A 22,004-nucleotide genomic window follows, 5' to 3' on the forward strand; every position below is an offset into this window, starting at 1 on the left:
TGTCAGAAACATATGTTTTTCTAGGGCGTGTTTTGTTGATGCTCCTATCAGGCATCACTCATCACTGATCATTGGTTGGTTACATTTGTCAGTGAAAGTCATGCTTTAGTGTTTTATGTGCAGCGAAAGTGGAGACAGTAGATGTCATCTCAGAGAAGGAGACAGGTTTATGAATATTCATAGAGAGGAGAAAATAGAAAGGATGGTAAACATATTGGTTTGGTAAACTGTACCATTGTTGTTGTTCATGAAATGTGCAGGAAATTTTATTTAACTGACTGATATGCTTGACTGGACTGGAAAATGAGCCTCAAATTTATCTATTGTCATTTTAAACATTTGACTTTAAAACAAACTGTTTATTTTGTGGTGAAGATGGATCACAGGAGTACATGAAAAAAGAGAGACAAAGAAAACAATGCTGAAAAGAAATGTTGTTCATCACACAATAACAAAGACATTTCAACATTGTTAATGTAAATAGTGACAAAATGGAATGATGACTAGGCAACTAATGCCAATTTCAAGTTGGGTGCAATGAAGATCCTATCTTAGGTAACATTGTAACTGTGCAAAAAGATTTTTCATGTCTGATCTTGCTGTTCATAATACTGCTGGATGGCCAAAAGATGACAAGGTATCAGACTGTGTGAATTTCATTTGTGAGCAATTTGAAGCAAATGGAGATGAGAGTCAGTTTGCACTTCAAGATGTTCTGAAGTATTATAATGGAAACACCTAAAAATTGGAGCAGTACAGAAACAGCTATTTGAAAAATATAGTGAAGACTTGTTATTTACTTGATAAATAAATCAACACAAAAAAACCATACTATGGTTTTGAAACACAGGCTAGTCCATCATACTTCACATGTGATATGAGGCAAGAGGGAAGAAAAACAAAAAGAATGTATCCGAATTTTTGAAACTGCAACAGCCATAATATTGGAAGACATCAGAGCATGAGCTTATAAAGTTGAGACATATTCCCCTTCAGTCAAATTCTTGGATAAAGTTAAAAGTGACATTCCAGAATCACTGAAACTATTTCTTACCAGGGGCATGTGCCCAGAAAAGGAAGGAGTCCATTCAACAATAAGAAGAAAAATTAGCCTCCTTGTGTATGCAGGTATTTCAGCTGCAAGGCTGAGATCCTTCGTTTCTAATATACAGCTAGATCTTTCGGAAAAGATACGCAATAAATATGGATAAAGGGATCTTATAGCCTGTGGATTCTGCAGTTCCTAAAATGATATAAGTTTGAAGTACCTAGTATGCAAAAAGCTATAAGAATTTCTCAAGGCAACTATTATCAAGGTTGTGTTTGACAATGTGGTTGGAAATATTGATACCACTGAAGGAATAAACACTTTTCACACTATGGGTGGCATTTGATGTGTAACACCAAAGTCATCAATTTGTGATGGAGTGCTGGTCCCATAGCCGACAAACATTTCTCCACCAACTGCCTCAGAAAAATTTGGAACTATGCCTTTAGTTCATTTCAGAGAAAAGACAGAGGACTGTTGAAAATATTGATATCTGGTATTAATAGTAAATGCTTCCCAACTAAAGCACAACTGTCAAATGATGAGCTGCTGAAATGGAAATCAGTGGCCAACATTCCAAGTTGGAAGGGATTATTGGAAGCAGTACACTCACATATAGTGTCTGCCATTTGTAAATTCCCTTCCCTCACCACATGATACTATACATGCTGCACTTTCGGCTGCAGCACAAAAATGCAAGGCACATAATGTGAAGATCTGCTTTGTAGCATCCGATGAACGGTGTTATAGAAGGGTTAGAGACACTGTCGCTTCCTTCACCCTAACACTGAGTTGGGATCTATCATTGTCTGCCTTGGAGGTTTTCATTTATTAATGTCTTTCATAGGATCTATAGGATATATTAAGGATGAAAGTGGGTTGCAGGATATGTTCAGTATCATCTGCAGAGTCTTATCTGCAAAGGAGATTATAACAGGACATGCCTACTTAAGAACTTTGCGGGATACCTACTTAAGAGCTTTGCGGGATCAAATGTTGACACACCGGAGTTTGGTTCACATTATTTCATCAAAGCTCAGTCTAATGAAGGAAGAGCATTCAGCAGTGAAAACTATCCTTAATGACTAGGACACCAACAGTACAAATGTAGATTCATCATCGATTAGAGCAATGTTCGAAATATTTTCTCAAAATGTTGAAGAAGCTGCTAACAATGGAGGTACATTATGATTGTGGGTGCAGCACTTCAAAACAGTAACAACTCTAAAGAAATTTGTGAGAGTTGAGCACAGTGGAGATTGGGAATTACATTTGCATTGTATTAAGGACATATTTCCCTATTTTCATGCCAGTGGTTACTACTTTTAAGCAAAATCATGTCATTTATACTCACAAGGCATGACTGAATTGGAAACAAAACTTACTGGATAAGAATATGAGGTTTTCATAACAAAGGAATGGTTCATCATAAGAACGTCAGAAAAAATTTTGGGCAGGAGTTTGGCCTGACGAACAAATATGAATACATACAATGAAGAGTAGTGGTGGATTTATACAGGATTAGCAGACAGCACTCTACCCAGATGGATTGCTTTGATGCCTATAGCTGTTGACATCATTGACCAAGCTGAACAGTATTGCAGTGTTTCATTTGCAACAACTGAGCAACATGTGGATGCCAGAAATTCAAGAATAGAAAGAGATGAAGCAGAGGGCCAAAATTTGTACGACTGGTTTTTTGTCACAAGATCCTTTTCCTTTTTATTGGTGTGTAATGTCTATTAGCACTGGGATAACAGGTGATGAAAAGATCAATTCCCACAAAGGTGATGAAAATGGCAATTTGTGCATTCCAAAAATTATTGGCAGCAGCTCTGATAATTTGAAATTTTGAATAAGAACTCAAATCCTACCTCCACAGTGGATGAAACCTAACATCACAATGAATGACAAGGTCATTCCTACCACCTCTGAAAAGATTCTTTGTAGAATCACATTCCACAAAAAAGTGCAATGAACAGCTTCAGTATTATTTTGAGTAAGAGTTGTCCCCATATATTCTACTTATATTTGACAATGCAGGGATGTGTAAGACACAAAATGCTGTATTTTACAAGTTGTTTGATGCCTTTAAAAACCCAACTAACTTCAAAAAGAAAGATTTCATTGTAGTTGGAGAATTTCTATTGCATGGAGTAGCATGGGAGACAAGATAACTACTTTCTTTCATAATTTCAAAGTACATAGATTACATCAAGTGTCAGTATGGCAGAAAAGTCATTACTGTGTTTCATGGATACTCTCATGGGACAACTTGAGCATGAAATCACCTGAGCAGTTGTACGGGGCCATCTTCTCATCACAAACAGTCACATTGAATGGAACAACATCAGTATCTTAGGGAATAGATTTGCTTCTATCGAACAAATAAAATAAACAGCACTTCATTTCTTTACTGAATGTATAACTTGAGAGTAAGCACTTCCATATTATGCAAGTTGCTGAGGATGCCGTAATTGTAGCTTCTGCAGTTGACATTGTTCAGTACTCTGATGTGTTTTAGTTTGTGGACATTGACCTTTTTGCGATGCTGACCACTTCATTCCCTACGTCCCAACATTTTTCTGCTAAAGTCGGTGAAAGGCAAACAAGGCAATAGTTTACAGTCTCCTAAGTTTCAAACTGTCTCGAGTATCGAAAGTCGACATTCTGTGCCTACATGCCTTAAGTGGGTGCAATGCGATTCCTTCATTTTTCTGCAAAGAAAAACAAATTCCTGAAGGCACTGGAGATGAAAACCACCTGACTGAAATCAGCAGAAATATTCAGCAATTCCAGTATTGCTGCTGATTAGACTGAAGAAGCTGGACAGAGGTTCAAAGCAGTCTTGCTGGGAAGTTGAACCACCACCACCACCACCACCACCACCACCACCACCACCAGGATTTCCTTCCAGCAAGCCAGGAAGGAACTTTGTGAACGATATGCCTCCATTGGTCTCTGTCCTGGTATAGCTTTTCTCTCTCCACTACATCCCAAGTTATTCCTCTCCTCTTGAGATCTTCCTTAACCTGGTCTGTCCATCTCTTTCTAGGCCACCGAATTGGTCTTATTCCTGGTACCTCCATCTCCAAATACTGGCATGGAGTTCGAGTCGGGTGCATTCGCTTCACATGACCGAACCACTTCAACCCCAAAGCATTCATTCTCTCCTCTGTAGTCACTGTCACCTGCAGGTCTCTCCTTACATAATCATTCCTGACTCTCTCCTAGTTTTTTGTAGAGCTGACCTAAGGAACTTCATTTCACATGCTTGTATTTGACTCTCTTCTCTCTTGTTTATGACACAGGCCTCTTCGACTATACATCATGATTGGCAGGAGAAACGTTTTATACATGGTCAGTCTGGCTCTTTGAGGGATCTATTGATCCCCTATTACTCCTAAACCCATGCTGTTGTTCCTCTAATTGGTGTTCTGGAATTTTCCACAATATTTTTTCTATGACCTTTTCCATTATCTTAAGGCAGTGTGATTCCTCAGTAGTTGGTGCATTTCTTTCTACTACCTTTCTTGAACAATGGTTTTATAATTCCTTTTTTCAATTCATCTGGCACTTTGTTTTCTTTCCATATCACCCCAGCACCCGATGTAACCATTGTATTCCATGGATTCCTGTGGCTTTAATCATATCCACTGTCAGCTCATCTACTCCAGCCGTCTTCCCACTTTTCACCTGTTTCAGTGAATTATCGGTTTCTAACGAAGAGATTGGATCCTGCTCTTCCTATAATTCAATGACTTCAGTGTCACTTTCTTGTACACCATCCCAGCCATATCTAGTAATCTTGTTTCTTGAAGAATGTATTCTTCACTAAAAGATGATTCCTTATGCACAGATTTAGAATTTCTTAACCCTCAATATTTCGTCTTCCGTATCCAAAAGGGCCCCATCACCTCCTCATATCCCTTTCTATCCGTGCCAATCTGAGCATTCAGATCCCCAATTATCATAAAGTTATCTTCTCTTAAGTCTTCCAGTTCTTCAAGGAATTTCGTTTTTTCTTCCTCACTGCACCCTTGCAGAGGTCTGTAGACTTTGAGTATAGTAAATCTATTTTTTCCCAAGTTCACACTTGCTCTAATTATCCTTTCACTTACGAAGTTCACATCTGTAACTGGGTCAAGGTCTTTGTGAAACACAAACCCCACTCCATTTTCTGCCTCTTTATTGTATCCCTACCAGTATAACTTGTACCCACCTCTCAGCAATTTAGAGTTTTTTCTCTTCCACTTGGTCTCACTCAATCCAATGCTATGAATCTTTCTTCTCTCCATCACATCTGCAATCTCTTCTGTCTTTCCTGTCACAGTTATTACATTTAATGTTCCCACTCTCAACTTGCTTTTGTCTTTTTGTTGTGTTCTAGTTTCCTGTTCTTGTTTAGTGTATCTTCTTGCATTCCTTGGTTTTTCTTCAGGCTGTGAAGAGCTGTCATTCGTTCTAGGAGAACAAGAAGTGCTGTCTACATTAGGTATTTTTCATCCCAGGCTCGTTCTTTGGTTAAAAGCAATAACAACTTTTTCTCATCTGCTGGTCTGCTGAGCCTAATACATCTGAGGATTTTCTTTCGGGGTTTACTCCCTCAGCCTTTGAAGATCCCTCTTCACCACAAGGCAGTGATTCCACTCCTCATTTGCCCTTAGGAAGAAAAGGGTGCCTCCTCCCCCAGCTGCGCCATACCAAAGATGTTCTTCTCTGCCGTAGCTGTCGTTAAGGACTTCACCATATCCCTGGCAAGGGTTTGATAATGGTAAGGAAAAGGAGAGGTTTAGGATCGGATAGGTGATAAGCTAATGATAGGTCGTTGTGGGACACACTTCATCTGGCTCTTCCCCTTTGGTCTGTCTGGCATGGGTGACCCTGCTGGTAGCTACACTACCGCTGGCATAGTCCTCTGGATTCAGAGCACACAAACCTCCTCGCCTGCATGGATAGTGCTATGTTAAGGCGGTGTCCCCTGAATTGAAACAAAGCCATTAAATGTGCTTTGCAATTACATCTTTGAAAAATGTATATTTAAAAGGCAACATTCAATCTTACTACTCAACAGCATTCTCTGAGAATATATTTTCAAGAGCAAGCTTAGAAAAACAACCCACTAAATCCGGTGCAATGGGGCTGGAAAGTTTCAAAATTTGCCCTCTTTCTACTTCTCACTACTAATGAAGCACCATTTTTAGAACTGTTGAAAAATGTTTACTGCACATGCGGCACAGGGTGACATGGAGGTTGTTCCTACAGGAAAATCGGCATTAAATACACCACCTTTCGCAAACCGTGCAAAGGCTAATCCTGCACCAGTGCCCCAACTGATATCGCTGATACTGGCGTTGATGACAGTGACACAGATAATGGCATTTTGGAAGCAGCAACTGGAGATTTCACCACAGATATGAATATAGAAGTAATGGAAGAATTGGAATTAATGTTATGTGGGCCCTCATCCTCCAAGTATGTAATGAAACAATACTGTAAAATTAAGAAAACCAGACTGTACACAGCTAAACATTAATCTTTCACTGTAAGTAAAGATGCTGTGTTTTATTGTATTACTTAAACACAATATTATACAATCATATGTAACTCAGTTCATAGTTATCTGAATTAAGTTCTTTGTTCCTAATAAAACAATAATAAACTTAATATAATTATTTTCACTAATATTATTCGAAACACATTTTTTTGTCCTTTAAATATTGTTATTCTGCTAATTTCATATTTTTCAAAACTATGACCTGGATAATGTGTAGATAAGAGATTATGTACCTATAACAAAAATAAAAAAAGTCAAGACTGGAAAAATCCATTGAATTGAAAGTAGAATGCTGATGTTTGTTTCTAATCATGTGATTTATATATATTTAAATAATGGCAATATTTACTTACCACCTATGTTTTTGTCACTTCCCTTGACTTTATGAAAACACAATTTGATGCTGCACAACCTTACTCCCATAAAATTTCATGTCAAATTCTTCTGTTTCCAGATGCTGCACGTTTTATAGTGACAGAATATGTCTTTCGAAAAGAATAAGAAACTACCATATTCTAATGTAGATTTTCTATAGGAAAATTTATGAAATACCAAAGTTTTGGTACTCAATCAATGAAGAAGTTAATGGTCTACACTTTTGGTAATTTTGGCTATTTTGATTAAATGATAAGTTTCAGTGGAATTAAAAACACAGAATTATGCTGATTTTCTTTTCAGCGTGGCTGAAACTCCACTCAAAAATAACATCAAACCCAAATCCCAAATTACTTATATTAGAGGCTCACTTGAGTGATTAAAACAGTATCCAGTATTCCACAAATTTTTGGAAAGCAGAACTCTAACTTTCTTGGTCTAGCAGAGCAGATGATTACAATTACTGGATGGTCAGCTGATCAGAAAAAAAAGTGGATTGTTTTTGGTAAACTGTGTAAAAGTTTTCAAAATTAAGCTTAAAAACTGTCTGAACCAGAAAGTTTAGAATTAGTATTGTTGTTGAAACTTCCTGGCAGATTCATTCTAGTGTTGTTGTTGTTGTCGATGATGATGATGATGATGATGATGATGTGCTGCTTAGTGTGAAGACTGCTTTGATGCTGTTCTTCATGCCAGTCTATCCTGGATGAGCCTCTTCATCACTGTGTAGCTTTTGCAATTACATTCATTTGAACCTGTTTACTGCAGAAAAGCCTTGGTCTCCCTCTATGATTATTACTCCCCCCCCCCCCCCCCCCCCACACACACACACACACACAAATACTTCCCTCAACTACGAAACTGACTTTTCCTTGCTGCCTCAGGACCTCTTATTTTAGACAAGATATGCCATAAAATTCTTCTCTCCATGATTCAATTCAGCATATCTTCATTAGTTATTTGATCTACCCAGAATTTGTTTTTATTACCAGTTTTGACTTATGGTAGTCACACACAGACTTTAAATTCAAAAACAATTCAAGCTGAAGGTTGCTCAGTGCACATGGTGAGATGCATTTTATAATTATGAAGAGAGACAGAGAAATACAAATGGACCAAGGAACAGACTTCAGTGGAATATGCTGTTAACTGAATGGATGACAGATGTAAGTAGGAATTTCTCTGCTGGACTCCAAGAAATATGCAAGAGGCATGACAACATTCTAATGAAAATTGGGTAGATGACACTACAAATATGCATAAACAACATGGATGTGTCTAGTGCTGATTATAATGCATCAAAAAGTCTAGAGGCGGTCTCTTACCTAGCAGATGATGTCAAATGGTGGTAGCTGCTGAAGATGACATATGAGCTTTAAAACACAATACAAAGAACAAGAGAGACCAGTGTGTGGCATCTTCAAAATATGGCTCAAAAGTTGCAAGAAGAATGTAATATTTGATTACTACATGTTTGACTTCAATCGGTAAAGTATTTTGAGGTCATTATACCCTTGATAATTGTGTGTTCACATTACCCTCTGCTTTCATAAAAATAACCAGCCATCCTTATATAATGCTTTTTAGTTCCTCCAAAATAAGGGTTAGAAAGGAACACTTTTGTCCTCCTTTCTTTTGTCTAAGACTCTGACAGAGGTCAATTGTTCTCGCATGAGCACCTTGCCATCATCTCAATAGCAGGTTGATTCAGACACAGGGTGCAGTAAGCGTCTTCCCCCCCCCCCCCCCCCCCCTCCCACCCCCCTCCGGCCCTGGCCCTGTTGGCCGTGCGATCTAACGCACAGCTTTCCGGGCAGGATGGAGCGCCTGGTCCCTGGCACTAATCTGCCCGGCGGAGGTCCGTGTCGAGGTCCGTCTGTGGATGGTTTTTAGGCGGTTTTCCATCTGCCTCAGCGAATGTGGGCTGGTTCCCCTTACTCCACCTCAGTTACACTATGTATGTGATTGCTGCGCAAACAACTTCTCCACGTACGAGTACACCACCATTACTCTGCCACACAAATATTGGGGTTACACTCGTCTGGTGTGAGACGTTCCCTGGGGGGTCCACCGGGGGACGAAACCTCACAATAACCCTGGATTCGGTGTGGGGCGGCGGAGGGGTGAAGTGGACTACGGTAGTCGTCGTCGGGTTGTGGACCACTGCAGCTGCGGCAGGGACAGAGCCTCTCCGTCTTTTCTAGGTCCCCGGTTAACATACAATACATACATACAAGTGCCTTACACCAATGTGGCAGAACATGGTCAGTCTATTCAGAGGAGAACACCTGACGAGTGCAAGACAGTGTTGAGGAGGCTGCAGGAACTTAAACACAAAGGCATTATGGCCAACAGGGGTACGCAAGAACATCACATCTGTGAATTTGAAACTCGATTTGCACCTCTATCCTAAAAAAATGCAATAGGTGCAACAGTTAATACGCAAAGATTATCATCAAAGACTCACAGATGCAGTTTGAATACAGGAGTTGGCCACAGAAAACAACAATTTTATTCACAAGTTGATGATTAGTTCTAAAGCGCATTTTTCACTTAATGGTTCTGTTAAAAGGCAAAATTGTCAGTTTTGGGACAGTGAAAACCCACACTCCATGCATGAGTGTGAAGCAGTCTGTGTGGTATGGCATGATAGAAACGATCACTGAGCCACTTCTCTGAAGATAATGAAGGCAATTAAGTGATGGTGACTGGTGATCGATATCAAAACATGATTATGACTATTGTGTATCCTGCACTGCAGAACATGCATGACACATGGTTTCAACGAGACAGGGTCACAACACACACAAGCAAGGGCCTCAATTGGGCTTCTAAGGAACACTTTTGGCCATCATGTCATCTCAGGCAACACTGAAATAAACTTGCCAGGTCATCTGAAGGAATAGGTGAATGAGTCACAAAAAATACTAGAGCTAAAGGACAATAATCATACAGAAATATGGGCACTCAGATCAGATGTGTCGACAACTTGTAAGTTTAAACAAGTCTCCCTTCCTTGGTCTTTTAAGTCTGTAAAATATTGATGGAAACTAATAAATAAAAAAGTTATTCACATTCATAGCCCCTCCATGACTTCTGATTCATCCTGTACCATGGCACAATCTCTACAAGTAATTCACAGCAATGTACTGAATAAAACAGAATGTAACCATAGCTTTTAAGACCAACTTCTCCCACTAAGTAAAATGACTATCTACTAAACGAGAGAGAGACTCATCTTTCAAGTGTGCTGATGAGCAGAAGAGACATATAGGGTGATTCCATGACAATGATACAAACATTCAGGTATGGTGGATAAATACATCAATCTGAGGTAAGGGACCCTGGTCCAGAAATGACTGAGTTGTAAGTTACAAGTAAAAATCTCTCAGATACCTCCGACAGTGCAATACCTGTATCAGTAGTGTTGTTGCTAAGATTGTAGGATAGATAACTTTCAGAGGTGGTCAGTATGGACCAAACAAAAAAGAAAGTCAAATAAACATAAGTTCTAATATGAACAAGTGACTCATAGCTCTTCAGGTATGCATCTTAGAGCCCATATTTACTGGGCTTTTTTCTTCATTTTGGTCAATATTACCACCTCTGAAAGTTACCTACCCTACAATCTTAGCAACAACAGTACCAGTACAGATATTCCATTGTCAGAGGTATCACAACTATTTTTACTTTTAACTTTCAACTCCATTGTTTCTGGACCAGGGTACCTTACCTCAAATTGATACATTTTATTCTTCTCGACGATCCCTGAAAGTGTGGATCATCATCACAGAATCAACTTGTATCAAAATTCCAAATGTGAAATACAAATACTTAGAAACACCTGTATACAGCATATGCAGTGTGTGCAAGGGGCACAGTGACTAGTGATGAGAAGTGAATGAATAATGTTCTGACACTGTCAGCTAACTTGCTTGCAAGTATTTACACATAAAATTACAATGAGAGAAACTGAATGTCCAGCAGAAAAAATTCCATTAGTGCTGATATCCAAATTTAAAAGTAAAAAACTATTCCTTTGTTTTTGAACAATTAATTCGTATCTCAGGTATGAAATGAGAATAAACATAACTGCCTAAGAAGGTTGACAAGTATTATATGTAAGAATAACCAAAGTCTCATTTTAAAGAGAATGACAGAACATGGCCCATATCGTCCTGAAAAGAATTGTCATACTATAAACATGGAAGTACTTCATGCAACAACCAGTAACTGGTGAAGAACCTTAATTGTTTTCACTGCTAGAACAGCCGATGTTAACTTCAGTTAATGCAACATGAAAATGGAGTTGGTTATATGACACTTGTCATTGTTTAATGCCCGATTGATATCACAATAACAGTGAATACTGTGAAAATATGTTTTTATTTAAAGAAAGGTTAGTGCAGATGCCAACAGATATACCTTAAACAAATAATGCGGTAAGTGCAAAATATATATGTAAATATTTTTAACTAGGAGAAGTGTGTTATCAAGTTACAACAATATTATGAAAAAGTATAGATTGCCTCACCAAACAGAAGAGATAATGAGTCGCAGAGAGGCATAATGAAAAGGCTGTTACACATTTTAACTTTCGTCCAAAAGGCCTTGTTCTGATGCAGAAATTACACACACATTCACAAAAGCACAACTCCTACATATATGACTACTGTGTCTGGCTGCTATGATTACTCGGGCCACAGTTGGCAGGGGCAGTGGTCAAGCTCACCCATTTCCTAGGCCAGATGTGCCCCCCCCCCTCCCTAGCTGTTAAGAAAAGAAAACAATATATGTAGTCAAGAATTTTGCTTTCAAGAAAATGACTTAAAAGTCGGTATTATGTAGGTTTTTAACAGGATCAGAACTGGAAATTTTTATGGCTTCTTACAAGACAACATTTGTCTCCTGGAATATGAAAAACACTCCAAAACCCAAGTCTATGCCCCCCCCCCTCCACCCCACACACACAATCCAGCAAAGTAACATATGGACACCCTTGATAGAGGACATTTGTGTGTGAGCGTGTTGTGCTTGTGTGTGTGGTTTCCATGTCAGAAGAGATCAGATCCTTTTGGCTGAAACCTATTGCCTGTAGACTTTTCTACAGTCTATGGTGAATACGATGTCCTTACAAAAAAAAAAAAATCTAAGTGACTGTTAACTCCGATCGGAAGAAATAAATTAGTATATCAGTCTTTTCATTATGCCTGCCTGCAACTCAATGACTCCTCTTTATAGTGAGCAGCAATATATCCTTGTCATAATACTGTTATTGTTCCATCCTGGAATTTCGTTGCGTTGTAAATCCAATTAAAACAGTCTCAATATCTGTGAGTTAGTTCTATTCAGTTTTACTAGACTCACAATATCTGGTTTGAAAATGACCTTTTGTTTCAAAGGTGTCGATTTTTCTGGCAGTGGCCTATGAACACTTCACACATGAAACTACTATTGCTGACATGTCTACACCCTCTATGCCTGAAAGTGATGCAACTAATCTAACAAAAACAAAGGAATTAAATCCTGTGTAAAATGAAAAATATTTGCACAACATAACTGCATCTGAAACTGCTAGTCCTGATGGTTCATTGTTTCCAGACACTATGTCCGAGTATATCTCAAGAGCAAGTTCCTATTCTTCTGATTTTGCAGTTTTAGATGCAACAATAAATAATATAAGAAATAATGGCATGTTACTGATACCAATGACTATGCTGGGATAGATTACCAGCTGGTGGAACAGCAGAGCACAATTTTCAAGGGAAAAAGTGCACGAGTGGGCAAACATCTGACCCAACAAAATGGGCTTGTAATATTCAAGAAACAACCAGAATACAAGAGAAACAATACATTTCAACAACAGAGATACAACAGCCATGTAAATGTTGATAAAGAGGCTTTGACAAATTTACTGAACAAGGTCAAGAAAATAATTTCATGAAGTTTTAGAAACTTTCAATTAAGGCATAAAATCAACAAACAGCATGTACAGGAATACTCTTAAGAAAACTTTTCAAGCAAGAGAAGGGACTACAGCAGATGTTACTTTTGAAGACAATACTTCTAGCAAAAATCTAGCATGGAAACACTACAGGTGTGACAGACAATGTATCTAAACACACTAACTTTGATCTCAATGAAATTTCAAGACACTGTTGAAAAGAAACTTACTGTAATTCTGACATTTCTCTTGAAGACGGTAAAGGAAAGCGTGAAAACCAAAAACACGCGGAAAAAAAGGGGGGGGGGGGGGAGTATAAGGAGTCAGATAGCCATGTTTCCTTCTTACTTTATTCATTATCTTCGAGATTATTTATGGAAAAGAAATATTTAAATTCTGACTTATCTATACCTATGAACCTATTACCAGGCCACCCAGGAGACAATGTAAAGTACTTACCCAATGAAAGTGCTGATGAATAATGTTACAGCATGAAAATTACAATTTACTTGAGATTTAAAGAGCTGTTTTGTCTTTCTCTACTATCGACCAAAACACACAATGATGATTCCATATAGAGAACAATTTCAAGTATTGTAACATACAGCATTATTTAATACTGTTTCTTTCAGGAAGAAAGAAAGAAAGAAAAAAAATAAGAAAGAAAAGAAAAGAGTGTTAATTGCGCGTTTATGGACGGTCAGTGTCGGGATCAGTGATTACGATTCCAGAAATAATTGATTAGGTGAAGTTGAATTGCACACAATCGTGCAGGGCGAATTATAACCTTGAAATTGGTCGTGGATGTATGCAGGTCAATTTCATGACAGGCTAGTAAGCGTCACGAGTGTGTCACGGTATCAAGACTGCTTTCGCGCCGCCGATGATTTGCAAAAATGCAATTTAGCCAATTCTTAATTGTCGCGAAAGGGTAGAATATTTGATGAACCATTGTGGAGGATGTAAGTTTGGATAGAAAGATCATTTTCAAAATCCAGTTTAAATCCTGTTGAAAAAGGAGCCTAGCAACCCAAAAGCTCATACATGGTTATCAGCAAAAACAGTGTACTATTTTTCATGCACACGTTTACACTCTACATCGAGGTGTGGATGATTTCTGGGCATGAAATAAACATTTGAAAGCGTTTGATTCAACAAAAAGAAAAATATAAAGAAGTTTATTCGTATATTTTGTTATTTCATGAGCAGTGATATTTTCTTATAGTGGTGTAGAGCCTTACATATTATTAATATCGTGACAGACTTATCGCAAGTGCTCTCGTTACAAGTCGAGTTTTGGGCCCGATTAAGAGTAGCTGGTTCTTAAAGTCTCAAAGGTTAAGTGAAGAATAATATCATACTTAAATAATGCAGCATCGAAATGCACTCTCTTAATACTATATAAAGCTAGCTTTTCCAGAATCAGGTGATACCGTGGCCATGTAGTTGTGTGTTGTCGACAACAAATAGGTAAACACTAACATAGTGTTTCTCAAGCTCTGATATTGACGAGGGAAAGAACAGACGATACACACACGTATACATATACAAACGGTACACGTGGCGCCTTACAATACAACACAACGGACATCATGGTATATGTGGATCCTATTATCCCTAGAAAACGAAACTGTTCAATAATCATTATCGATGTAAATGTTCAAAGTGAATGCTCACCAAAATTTGATGTTAACACTCTTAATGCCACACTAGTAATGGTGGAAGGTCTGTCCTGCGGCAACACGTGAAAATACGACATACGCAAACTGAGAATAAATATTACTCTGAGAGATCCAGCATGCTGTTTTCATTACATTACAATGAAAAAGGAATTTTATATATAGAGTTTGAAGTTTCTAGCTCCTTCCTGTTGCGCCGATGATTTTTAAGTAAAACATCAAAATTTCGAAAACTGCCAAAGTTACTAAACTGAAACTTAACACATTATCATTTTAGCATCACTCCTGACATGCTATTAACTTTCCAGATTATTTACTTTACTTTTAAGGTATTGTGCAACATTCCTGACATCACAGCTAGTTGCAGCAGACTAGGCTGGCACACAATGGAAAGCATATGAATTCTATATGGTATGAGTAGGCTGCTTCCCTACACCCCCAATTGCTATAGTATGGCCCATACACAGTACTGCCAATGACAGAATGTATAGACATCACTGACTCTTCAGTCACAATATACATCAATCAATTGAGCCAGCCTTTACTCCAGATGAGACTCACACCAGTTCATAATTAGCAGATACTCCCTATGATCTGCGTCTGATTCCATGAAGTCGCTGGAAACATCAAGCCTCCCAACATAACAATCTCTGCCTCCAAATAAACCTGCAGTCACCACTCATTCTGGGCATCACAGTCCTGACGCTTGGGGAGAGAGGAGTGACGTAAACAGTAAACTGTCTGCAATACTTTACGCGTATTGTAGATTCTTTGATCATTTATGTCGTCCTTGCACTTGAACAAATGCATGACATATAGACATTATTTGTAACTGGCTGTTATGTTATGCCATTAACTACTGTATTCTGTGTTGAATAAGTAATATTTCCAAACAACAGGAGAAACCACAGAAAAGGAGGTGGTCTGATCAACAGAAGAAAAACTGACCCTTGAGGTTTTCAAACTTAAAAGCTTCAGTACAAAGAAAGAGCCTCAGATGATAAGTAATGGAACATGAACTAACTAGATGAGTCTAAACACAACACCAAAAACCAGCTATAGCATGTAAAACCTTCTATATTTCTATATTTTTGTTTTAACAAATATTTCTCACATCATACAAAGTTTTCGACATCATTTTAGAATGATTTATTTTTATCTACATTTTACCCCCTTATGACAATATTCTGAAAAGCATGAAAAGTGCAGATTGCTACTCACCATATAAAGGAAATGTTAATTCACAGATAGGAACAACAAAAAGACTATCAAACAAGTAAGCTTTTGACCACATCTGCCTTGGCAGCCAGAGACAGTGGTCGTATGTATTTGAGTTGCTTTTTTGTGAGTGTATGTATGCATGGTGTCAAATTCAGAGGAAGCTTACTTGTTTGGCAGTCTTTCTACTGTGCCAATCTGTGACTCAACATCTCTGATATATGGTGAATAGCAATCTATCCTTTCCATAATATTCTCATTATTCCATCCCAGATTTTCCACGGAATTCACTTCCTTACTTTTTTTTTTTCCTCCTCCCTCACATATGCTGTCTGCCTTCCTTCATAAGTGGATTACGTTTACAGCCAAAGTTAATGTATACTTACTCTTTTCACAAACACCCCTATTTCAATAATTTGTAAGTAAACACTATTATTAGTTCCCACATGAAAGACTGCAATATATTCACATGACAGTTTCATTTTAATATACACATTCAAACATGAAACTTACATGCCACAATTAAGACAGACTGCTAAATAATACATGCATACTTTCACCACAAGACAATCAACAAAAAAACATAAGCCCCAATACAAAAGACGAATGCATATTGGCTGCAGCACGTGAAGACAAATTGAATAACTTAACATGTGTTTAAGTTATATACACCAGCCACCATAAATTTAACATGCTCCCGAATTAAGTCTGCAGGTCACAATTTTTTCGTAGAATTTTTAAAGCAAGTATTCACATTTTTAGTGCCACTTTCTTGTTGAAATTTTTCTGTTTATGTGATAATTATAAGTAAAGACATTTTAAATTTTGTTTGAAGCAATAGCACATTATTCACATTAGCTAATAAGCACATTTTAGCTCTTTGCAGTAATAAACACAAGACTTTTAAACAGATAACAAAGCCATGTTAGGATAATAAAAGAGGAAGTGCACTATTTTCTGTGTCCCTTTATACCTGAATTATTCAAATTTCTCTGTTTCATTTGTGCATTCCATGAGAGAGCAGGCATGATGCTAATGAGTTGCCAAGGTCATGGGAACTATGGACAGCAAGCATAACATTATACACAAAAAGCAATCATTATGAACAGTAACATATTTCATCTCAGACAAAGAAACTTTGCAGATGTGCTGTAAAGCACTAAGGTTATATACAACAGAATACCACTTATCTTCTACAAAAGGAAGTCAGTTTTTGTTCCCACTGAAAAACATAATCCCGTCGGCTGCATGCCTATTTAACAGCATTCCTTTATAAATTAGAGGACAAATTATAATAATGACAATCTGACAGAGTTTTCATAGTGTGATTTCTGAAATGAATGTAATAAAGCACATTCACAAGGAATGGCAACCTTAATGAAAACTTAAAACACACTGTTATTACAACTACAACTGGACACAACATTTTTCTCCCTTTCTATTGTTCCATTATTATTTCAAACTATGAGTAGGTCAGATGTTTATACAATACAACCCAAATAATGGTGACAATTTAAGTTACATTTCAATATCTACAATCAATGGGCATAGTACACACAACAAAATTACACATTTACTGTAAAATGTTGAACCCCTATATATAAACAGACTACTAGAGAACTTCATGAAACATTCTTTTAGTTGTATAACACTTTGTGCACTACTAAAAGGTAAGTTAACTTTATCAAACAAGAGGTGGACTCAAAAACACTTAAAACCATGCTCTAGCTAGAGCTACTATAGCTATACAATAATCCAGGGGAAAACGTATACAAATATCAGAGATAAAAGTTTGTTTAACACAACACAGAAGTAATTGTAAAACAGTATCACAATCCTTACACACAAAAATTCTGAAGGGTGGGAGGAGAAATGGGAAAGATTACCGAGTGTGCCTACAACAAATCAATGGAAAACATTCATCCTAGTAAATCACTTTGTAAATGTAAAATATGCAGATACACTCCAAATTTAAGGTAAACAAGAATCCCGGCATCCAATAAAGTGCTTCTGATTCTTGCATAGAATGTGGAAAAGTGCAATAATTTTAACTGGTTGTATAAAAACTCTTTAAAAAAGTGCAAGCTGCCTATCACCGCTAATTGCAATTTTTCCCCATGTCGCCTTCCAACATGATCCTAAAAGTGAGACACTTTTTAGCTTTTACTTTATTTTTTACTAGTATATGTGATTTCTTTTCCCTTTCTCTGTCTATTTCTTTTAAGAAAGAAAGAAAAACTGTTTAACAACATGCATCTTTCCAAGACAATAAAATAGCATTCCACGTGCAGCATCATTCCAGAAAGTTATTACAGTCTATGAGTGAACTAGTTAATGCAGTTTCCTCTTATTATGGTGCAACAGATACCAGAAAGCTGCTGTTCTTTCTTAGAAACATAGCAACATTCACAGTCTGTACAGAAATTTATTAGGTTATTCCTAAATTTTAAAATTTTCTAAAAATCTCAGCAAAGAAATTATGCAATGGATGAAAACAAAGGCAGACTGCTCAAGTTTCTAGAACATATTTTGCAGTTGTCTGGTCTGTCCATCTTCAGTAATACAACACAGATACATGTGACAACCGATTTCATCCTAAATGAACGTAAGCCCATCTTGTCAATAATTTCACTGCATCAGTAACATAGTTACGAAGACCCGAGGATTCTAAATTGAATGGAAGTACATTGCTACTATCTTCCACAAATCATCACAAAAGAAAGTCACAAGAGCTAAATGTGGATACTCTTAGCTATTGTCACCCAAATGTGGTATCAGGCATTTTTCTAAGACATTCTATGAAGTGGACCTGCTGTTGAAACAAAATATAGATATAAAAATGGACTTCAGAACATGTTTTGAAATTTTGCATAGAACATACACTCTATGCAGTATCTGTATACAAGGTGTGTAAGAAAAGTAATGAGACTGACAACACTATCAGTCATCTGGGAATGCTGTGCTGTTCCACTTGTGTAGAGATTAGATTAGATTAGATTTACTTTCATTCCAATTGATCCGTAGTGAGGAGGTTCTCCAGGATGTGGAACATGTAGATTGGTGTGTTCACCCCTTCCAGATGTTCTGTCTGAGTTTCAACTCTGTACAGCTATCACGTGATTTTTGAGAGTGACATTAGTGAAGCTGTGTTTTTGTTGTGTTTTACGAAAATGGAACATCAGAATTTAGAGCAATGTTATGTCACCAAGTTGTGTTAAACTTACAGAACCCATGAGTGTGACATTTGAAATGTTGAAACCAGCCTATGAGGAACACACACTATCCAGAGCACAAGTTTTTCGCTGGCACAAATTATTTTAGGAAGGCCAAGAACATGCTGGAGCTGAACCACATTCATGGAGACCTTCAGCTTCAAAAACCAATGAAAACATTGGATGTGTGCATGCTCTTGTGGGTTCACACCAATGTTTAACAATAAGGGTGACGAGTGAACTGTTAAACTTAAACACTTTCACCACACATCAAACTGAAAGGCTCAGAAAAAGGGTGAATCGAGTGAGGCCGGACATTGCAGACAAGTGGATGCTGCATCATGACAACATCCCATCACATCAATCATGAAATTTTTGACCTCAAAGGCATGCCTGTTGTTCCACAGCCCCTCTATTCACCTCATCAGAGTTCTTGAGACTATTTCCTTTTTGCAAAATTGAAAAATGTCTTAAAAGGATATCATTTTGTGGTTCTGGAGAACAACATTCAAAAGAATGTGACCAACATGTTTAACAACCTACCAGTTGAAGTCTTTCAGTGCTGCCACCAATACTGGGAACAATGACTTTGCCCGTGTATAGCTGCCACAGGGAACTACTTTGAAGGGGACAGTACTGTTGTCTGAAGAAAATTAAAACTTTGGTAGGTAAAAAAAAAGTGTCATTACTTTTCTAGACATCTCATATACTCTGTGATCCCTTGACACTTTCTCATGACTTTAAAGTGTACATGCTTCATTTCAACTTCTCGTTGTTTCGGTCTTCAGTCCAAAGACTGGTTTGATGCAGCTCTCCGTGCTACTCTATCCTGTGCAAGCTTCTTCATCTCCCAGCAATCCACATCCTTCTGAATCTGCTTAATGTATTCCCTCAAAATGATAAAATATTGTATCGCTGTTTAATCCTACATGCCAGAACAATCATCAATTTTTACATCCCTTGCATTTCGAAATGGACATTCAAACACTAGACCGTCCACATTCCCTCGCAAGAAAGACAATCAAACCGCTAATCTCCTCAAGCATCCAGCCAAGTCAGGTGGTCAAATTTCTATGATCTTTCAGCCATGCACTCCTAGCCCACTGTCAAGTGGTAACTGAATGCTGTGCAACTGATGTTCATTGTTGCTGTTGTTCATGTGGCCTTCAGCTCAAAGAATGGTTTGATGCAGCTTTCCATGTAGCCTATATGTGCAAGCAGCACCAGCTATGCTTAATTACTGCAACCCACAAGCCTTTGAGCCTGTTTACTGTATGCATCCCTTATTCTAGCTCTGCAATTTTTATCCCAAGCACTTACTTCATTACAAAATTTATGATTTATCCATTCCTTATGAAGTGTCCTTCCAACATGTTCTTTTTTTAACCAAACTGTACCATAAATCCTTGTATGCCCCGTGCAATTCAGGACCTTCAATTACTCGATCTACCTATCTAATCTTCTGCATTCTGTAGCAACATTTTTCAAAAGCTTCTATTCTTTACTTTCCCAACTGCTTATTGTCCATGTTTCACTTGTGTACAAGGCTACACTCCAGACAACCACTTTCAAAACATACTTAACACTTACATCTATATTCTATGTTAACAAATTTCTCTTTTTCATAAATGTTGCATTTATATCTTCTTTACTGTGGCTGTCATCAGTTATTTTGCTGCGCAAATGGCAAAACTCATTTTTTTCTTTTTCCATTTTGTGGTCTAATTTCCTCAGCAGTGCCCAATTTAATTCGACTAAAGTCTGTAACTCTTGTTTTATTTTTGTTGATGTTCATCTGATAACTTCTCCTTCAAGATACTATGCATTCCACCTAGTCACTCTTCCACGTCTTTTGCTGCCTCTGATAGAATTACAATTTAATCAGCAAACCTCAAAGTGTCCCCCCCCCCCCCCCTCATCCTGAAATTTAATTCACTCTCCAAATTTTTCCTTGGCTTCCATTACTACTTGCTTTGGGTTCATGCAGAATAACATCAGGGATATGCTACAATCCTATCTCACTTCTACCTCCCTTTCATACCCCTCCACTCTTCTAACTGCCATCTGCTTTCCACACAAGTTGTAAATAACCTTGAACATTCTGTGGTTCATTCCTGCTACCTTCAGAATTTCAAACAGTGTATTTCAGTCAACACCATCAAAAGCTTACTCTAAATCTACAGATGCTATACTTATAAGTTTGTCTTTCTTTAACCTATCTTCTAAGATAGGTCATAGCGTCAAGTATTGCCTCGCGTCTTCCTATATTTTCCAGAGCCCAAACTGATCTTTCCCAAAATCAGCTTCTATCAGTTCTTCCATTTTGCTGTAAACACGGTATCAGTACTTTGCAACTCATTTAACTGATAGTCTGTCAATATTCAAAATTTCAGCAACTGTTGTTATTGGTACTGGTATTGGTATTGAAATTGGAATTACTCCATTCTTCTTTAAGTCTAAGGGTACTTCATCTGTCTTACATATCTTTCATTCCAGGTGGACGAGTTTTGTCATGGGTGGCTCCCACAAGAATGTCGTTAAATCTGGAGGAATGTCATTTACTCCAGGGGAATTTTTTCACCTTGGGGCTTTCAGCACACTGTCAAATTATTCTCGCTGTATCATATCTCCCATTTCATCCTCGTCTACTTCAGCTTCCCTTTCTGTAATATTATCTTTTAAGTTCATTTCCCTTTTATAGCCTTCCATAAATTTGTTTCACCTTTCGGCTTTCCCTTCTTTGCTTTATACTGGCTTTCTATATGGACTCTTGATATTAAAACAGTTGCTTCTCTTTTCTACTAGGGTCTTTTTAATTTGCCTATACACATCTATCTTTCCCCTACTTGTGCATGCTTCTACATCCTTGCATTTGTCCTCTACGCATTTCTGCTTAGCCATTTTGCACTTTCTGCAATTTCATTTTTTAGACATATATATTTCCTTTTGCCTACTTTACTTGCTGCATTTT

General features: G+C 37.7%; 1 protein-coding gene across 9 annotated transcripts in view; it reads right to left on the reverse strand.

The window, feature by feature from the left end:
* The window catches only part of LOC126355928 (dedicator of cytokinesis protein 1), a 452,703-nt gene that overhangs the window by 267,968 nt on the left and 162,731 nt on the right, over positions 1 to 22,004 (reverse strand). The gene's annotated exons all lie outside the window — the stretch shown is intronic.

The sequence above is a fragment of the Schistocerca gregaria genome, chromosome 3 (genome assembly GCF_023897955.1).
Source record: "Schistocerca gregaria isolate iqSchGreg1 chromosome 3, iqSchGreg1.2, whole genome shotgun sequence".
Taxonomy (NCBI): Eukaryota; Metazoa; Arthropoda; class Insecta; order Orthoptera; family Acrididae; genus Schistocerca; species Schistocerca gregaria.